Source organism: Ambystoma mexicanum, chromosome 1q (assembly GCF_040938575.1).
Source record: "Ambystoma mexicanum isolate Mex_15411 chromosome 1q, UKY_AmexF1_1, whole genome shotgun sequence".
Taxonomy (NCBI): Eukaryota; Metazoa; Chordata; class Amphibia; order Caudata; family Ambystomatidae; genus Ambystoma; species Ambystoma mexicanum.
The window spans coordinates 219,404,186-219,411,107 of record NC_090922.1 but is presented as its reverse complement, the minus strand read 5'-3'; the positions used below and the strand labels follow the sequence as shown (position 1 = coordinate 219,411,107).

The window sequence follows — 6,922 nt, the reverse complement described above, 5'->3', positions numbered from 1 at the left end:
AGACAGCCAATATCTCAATGTCAAGATATGTCAAACCCACCAACCTCGGCGCTCCTGTGGGGCTTCACCTGTACACTACCATTACAGGTTAACAATGCTAACTCTGGCCTCACCACTAGCTGCACCATAAAAGGTCCTTGACAAGTTACTTAATAATGGATTCCTACTTAGACAGCCTGTCATCCTTGTCATTCTTATGCGACATGGGTGTAGGTACCACTGTCCTTCCCTTATGGGCTATGGCCAACCAAGCTCCCCTCTTATGCCCTGGGTGATGGGTCTTACTTTGTTTTGGGGGCAGTGTGTCCTCTTGTTTCTCCTTCTGCACCCCCCGCAGCAGATTCTCCAGCTTAGTTTCTTCACCTTACACGCAGGTTCCTTTTCTTCTGGACCAGCTCATTGCCAATGTTACAAAGTGACCTCGAGCCTTCTTAGGTTTACTTGTAAGGTTTATTACCAGGCTTGCAAGGCACATTACAAGCAATTTACATGAAAAACAAGTAAGATACACAGGATAGGACAACACTGGCTCCCATCACCCAGGCAGAGGGCTTCCTAACTGCCTGGGCTTGGAACCCTCACCGCTACATTCTATCATTCAGAGGACAACATTCAACATGACATCACAGTCTTCCCTCATACCTAGACAAGCACTTCACAACAAAAACCTTAACACATATTTATATCAAATAAGCCTAGGAAGATATCTGGAGAAGTGCTAAAATAGTCCACATCCCTGTTTCACCACTTAAGTAAATTATGTGATTCTGGGCAGATAACTTTATCTCACTTTGCCTGATCTGAAGTCCCTTTAAGTAATTCAGTTTCCATCTTATGCCATTATATATACTATTATAAAAACACAAATACCTCCCCCCATGGTTTACCTGACTACAGAGTTGCTCTATACATACTAATAGTGACCATTCATGAATTTAAAACCACACAGTTATTTGTTCCCCGACTTCCTCGTGGCTACTTCTTCTAATGTCACTTACAATGGTGTCTCCAAATATCAAACACTGATGACCCTCCTTGCAAAGCTATGTTCTAAAACACCACTTCTGTTGCAGTCTATACGTATGAAGAATAGGTTTGCATATATGTTGCCTCACGAGTCGTGGACAAACTTTAGCAGGTCAGTGTCCTGCATGTACAATGGTCCTATGGTTGGGTTATTGTTTTGTGTTGTGCATGTGTTAAAGGATAGTTCCGGGACTTTTTTTTTATTGTCCCTACGGTTCGGCCATGTGTTTTTAAGCATAAATCAGTAGATCGTAGAAAACTTTCCTATGGACCTTACCCGACTTTTCGTCCATTAACGCACTCGAAATCAGCCGCCATTTTCCGATAATCCTATCATTTCCCCCCATCGCCCTGGCTCACCTGCTTTTGCGGCACTAAATCAAATCCCCCGCCCCTGAGCCTGACATCAGCAGACGCGTACCGCCCATTTCTCAACGCCAAAGCACGTTTCGTGTCAACAATCGCTGCGCCTCAGCTAATGAAGTGTCGCCATGGAAATGGCAGGACGCCTCTTGCCTCAATAAGTATAAACACACCGTTTCGCAACACACAGCAGCAGATTTTCGATTCCATTACTCTCTCTGTGTTACTTTGAGTATTCTGTGACTCGTTTCTGTGCTCTGGTCAGCTACCTTCGCCGCTTCTAGGCCTTGTGAACACCTGTACCATCTCTGTAAATTATTTTACTTTCTTTACCACACAATGGCTACAATAATGCCGTATATGTACGAGCCCGAGTACACCGAGGAAGAACTACTGGAAAGGCAAGCACGCGAAACCGATGGGGATTCGGACGGCAGTTGGGAGGACCAGTCAACGGATGAAGAGCCTGGACCATGTCGCATGGACGGCTTCTCCACCTGGTGCAAATGCAATCGGTGCGAGCTAATGCCAACTGAGGAGGAGAACTGCTGCTGCCGTGAAAATTCCGGGTGCTTGGCCTACATTTCGGAAGGCGAGCCAAGTCCGCAATGCATCACCGAGCTGCCAGAGTTCAGGGAAGCCTGCCTCTCACTGACCGTGTTGAGGATGATGATGGTGCTTATGCACGAACTTCGCGGCACTGTTCGTCCGCGTAATCCGAGTAACGAGTAAGTATACTCTGGTTGTGATGTCAGTGATGCCACTACTATTTCATGGTCGTCTCCCACATATAAAATTACATCTACATATCATTCGAATGAATGTAAATTGGTTCCATATTGTGCATTTTCTAGATAGAATTGTTTTCAAAGCAGAATGACATTTTTTACCTGAATCGACAGTGATAAGAAAGTTTTGTCATTTTAATACAGTTTGCATCTTTCATTTTCACAGGTGGTACAGGCTGGTGGCCTATCGTTGCTTCACTTGGTGGCTTCACGGGAGGCTCGGACACCGCGTTCGGAGAGTAATACCTGCCTGTGCGGTACTTGCCATTAGACAACATTTCCCCAGCGACAGTGGACAATACCGCGGATTTTCCCTGGATGTGCTGCAACCGGAACTTTACAATGTGTAATGTTTATTATTTATGTTCAATTGAAATTAAGATCTAAAATAAAACCCAACATATATTTTAACAATGGTTGTTTTGATTTTTTAAATGAATCTAGTGTGTCTCCATTGAATAGTCTTCCTGTGCCTTGTCTTGTCACACCACATGTCTCCGGCCAGCATCCTCCCTCACGCTGGCCGCCCGCCTTCAATCCACATAACCGTTGAACCCATATGCAGCAGACATACATATGTTATTTTGCGGGTTGGCATCAAGCCTCCCGGCCTTGCCTCCTCCCCCAAAAATACTTACCACACCACTTTGTTCAAGCGTTGGCAATAAAAGGCTGTTGGATTTTATTGATACAAAACATGGTTATAGGTAAATAATCAATATGGTTGATCATAATAAATCATCCTTTTGGGCACCGGGTACAGAGATGACCCCCTCTGGCCCGTGCCGCCTTGCCACCACAGGCCAGCCTGCTGCTGACTAACTGCCTAGGCAACCAGGGTCTCCAGGGTGAACTGCACCCATATATTCTCCTGGGAGGGTGTCTTGATATGGGCAAAATCTTCCTCGGGGCCAGCCCTTTGAGAGCAAAAAAAACCCAATTCAGCCCAAAATACAGGTTCTATTGTGCTGAGCAGTGATCTCATGCTAGTGACAAATGACACCTTCAATAAGTTTTAGTATTTATTGTAAACAGTGAATTTCATATACATTTGGTATTCAAGTTAGAGAAGATTACAAAGCACAAAACTTAGAGAAATGCAAAATATAGAGAAACATAGAACTTAGATAAACATAGAGAAACATAGAGAAACACAGTCTTACGCCCCTTCAATCAGCACTGGGAGACCCTGGCCCTCATAAGCTAGCTATAACAAGCCCCGCTCAGAGGACAGCGCTGCCTGGTGCCGTCAGAGCTCCAATTCCGGGCACTTGATCTTGCTCGAACCAAGTCCACAGGACGATCTCCCACCCGAGTTATGTGAGCATGCATATTTTATAATCTCGTGCTGCCCGTCCATGACGCACAGTTCCAGAACTTTCCCTGTGCAAAATATAGGCTGGCTCATGGAAAAAACCCAACTCTGTTAATTTCCACTGCTCCTTCTTCTGAGCCCCTCCCTGGCTCCCATCTGCGCGAAAGCTCAGGAATGTCTTATCAGTGCCTTCCCAGAGAAAAGGACATTAGCTTGGGGCCATGCAGGGCTACCGTTAGTGAGGCAGAATATTCTAAGGGAAGCAGGGATGTATTAACCCCATCTGCAAGCTCTAAAAGGCATGCACTCATAGCTTAGTGTTCATAGCGCTTAAGACTTGCTATCTAAGCGCTACATAGGTGCCATAATGTTCCAAACACTCCAAAAATGTCTATTAGCTACAGAGCTAGGGCCCTCTCCCTGCCTGTCTATCAACAATGCATAATGTGACCTATCACTCATACTAGGCCTGCATATTCCTTGTAGCTCACTACTGCATAATGGAAGTGCTACAACAGACTACTGTCAGCATTTTTAGCACATACTTTGAATACACTATTGGCTTTCAGCGGCTAATGCTGTCATCTAAAGCCCTGATTGGCAAGGTTGCAATTTTGTGTATCACTACATTCCACCCCTATTCAACGTGTGTGCGACAAATGCTGACTAATACACATCAATATAGTATTTAGTGCAGTGATAAAGACCTTGGGGCTTTGCAAGAGGTTTAAGCAAACTATCTTCTAGCGGTTAGTTAGCGTGGCATGCAAGGTAAAACACTACCTAAACAAAAATGTACACAAAGTGAACAGTGACATATACCCTTGCCAAAACCTGGCCTACACAAAAATACCTACACAAAGTGAACATCGACATTTACTCTAGCCAAAACCTGGCCTACACAACAATACCTACACAAAGTGAACATGGACATTTACTCTAGCCAAAACCTGGCCTACACAACAATACCTAAATAATTATTGTATAACTGATTGTCAGTTAAAAAGCAGCATGCAGTTAGAATGTCAAGGCAATCCAGTGTAGTCTAATCTACAATGCACTATTGCATTTATGTATGGTTACCAATTCTAAAACCAGGCATCCTTTCACTCTAAGGGCTTACCCTCCCCCCTGATCCCAGGGCATTCAAACGTGGCTATGGGCTGTGTGATTAGACACTTCCCCCATGTATGTGGAACCCAACCAGAAACCATCTAATTTCGTGAACAAGGTGAACCCATGGGCACCAGGTTATCTAAATAAAAACAATTCTACTAATTTACATCAAAGCATGGCATTTGTTATTCATGCAATCAAAAGCAAGCAATTTAATCCATATGTATGCTGGTAACTGTAGCTCTGCGTGCCAGTGTGTGGAAGATGGTCGCCCCCACTCAGTAAAAAGCCAACACCTGCTTATTAAACAATGTTTGCCATACCATGCATCGTGTGTATTTAGCAGTCTTGTTGACCTGCCCTATGGCAGAAAAAAATGTCTTCATACCTAAAATTCTGCCATCTTCAGTGGTTGCCAATACTTCTAGCAGTGTTGGGCGTATCAATGGGCCCCACTAGGCCAAAAGTTCTATAGCAGAGCTGGCATCAGAACCCATAGTGGCTAACTTATTGTGCACAGTTTCTATGTCACAAACATATAAAGCTCCTGCAATTAATGAATCTAGCTCCCTAGCTACGCGCACTCTAGTGATGGGCCATAGAAATTGACTCCATTTGTAGCAGCTTGGTAGTACTAAGGAAACATTGCCTCGTGATAAATCTATGTCTAAGTGTATCACTGTAATAATAGAGGTGTGCATTACCAGCCTACAATTTAAATGTTGCCTTACTACTGGAAATCTAACATGTTCACAGTGTCTACCTATTGTGACTTGGAGAATACCCTTCTTCAAGTGGGATATCTACCATATACAATATTAGTTTTTGCCACAAACACCATACTACCATCCGGCAGTGGCTGTTTCATCACACCATTGTGTGAAATGCATTTAGTCAAATTATAGTCCATAAAATCTTGGCGAGAACACTCGCTGCATTTCTTGGTCAGAAAAAAAAAACATCACATTAAACAAATAAACAAATCGTTGTATCCATTCACTGAAACATTTGGGCCTATGACTTCATAGACACCAGTCATATGAGTCAGTGACAAAAGATGTCTGACAATGTGCCAGGCCAGTACGCTAGCAATTCCATGTGGATACTCATCTGTAGCGCTTTTCCAAAGAATTATTCCAAATGTCTACAATCAAAAAGATGACTCTTTGCAATAGTGTGCTGGAGACAGCTGTCCCCACAAAAACATGAAACTGGTTGGTTTAACAAAAAACCGTGTCACACACTATGTGTCATAAAATCAAATAACTAGTCAGTCATGGTTTCATTTACCCGCCTTAAACTGACTGTAAAAGTATCCAGTGTTTCAAAGATTACCATTTCAAATTGGAGCTCACACACTTGGCAGCATTACTTCAATTAAGGATCTTAACCTACGCAGAGGTGACTTTGATGTGCGCACTCATTTTATCTCAAAATAAATTACGCTCCTGCTTGCATAATTCTTCTGCCCCAACAATTCATAAATCATTTTCCTGCCTACGTGCAACGTAGAAGTTTTTTTTTTTTTTCAAAAAGCAAAGCATCTCTGGTTAAAGCAATTCAGTTGGAAGAGCAAAACCATTTCGTTTTTTCAGATTCATCTCAAAAAGTGCATTCAAAAACCATTTTTCAATGTGTTAGCATTCAAGTGCTGTGTCACACAGCTGTTTGTGGTGCATGATGTTACAGTCCACAACTCATTGTCCACAGTCCTTTAAACAAGAAAGGCAAGACATGTCAATTAAGTTATTTCCAGCAACTGAATCATTTGAATGTGTAGCATCAAATATTTGATAATTAGCCAAGTGTGCACCGTGCCAGTTCAGCAAAAGTTATTACTCTGTTGCACACCTTTCGCAGGTTGCAGAACAAATGTCCTCATATGTCATGCATGTTAGCAGCATTGAGTGCGGTGCAGGACACGTTTAAAGTTGACTCGCTTTCTCTGAGCACAGTTTGCTTGACTGATCAGTGTCACCCACAAATTGCACACATCTACTTCTGTTATTGTCTTGCTTTTTTTTGCCTAGGCAAAATACAAACAGAAATGTTAGGGTGCCATCAAAAGTACAATGTCGTTATTCTTCACATTAGGATGTCATCAAAACTTCAATATCAGCGTTATCCACCCCTTCCCATGAACACCACCCCCATCTTCAGACGTCTCATCAGGTAACTACACACTTTATCATTGCTACTGCAATTATTTGACACCCTTCTGTATGTTTATGGGGGCTTATTTACACTCAACCATACGGGGTGTAACTGCCTAATCACAAACTCATTTGTGCAATGCGATCATAGTTGGTCAATG

At 43.0% G+C, this 6,922-nt stretch overlaps 1 long non-coding RNA gene across 1 annotated transcript in view; it reads right to left on the bottom strand.

Annotated features, from left to right (window-relative positions):
• Nucleotides 1–4,035: 4,035 nt before the first annotated feature.
• LOC138526794 (uncharacterized) overlaps nucleotides 4,036–6,922 on the bottom strand; it is a 33,567-nt gene continuing 30,680 nt past the window's right edge. The window contains exon 3 of the long non-coding RNA XR_011283735.1: nucleotides 4,036–6,634. This is a non-coding gene — a long non-coding RNA (uncharacterized lncRNA). The remainder of the gene's footprint in view (nucleotides 6,635–6,922) is intronic.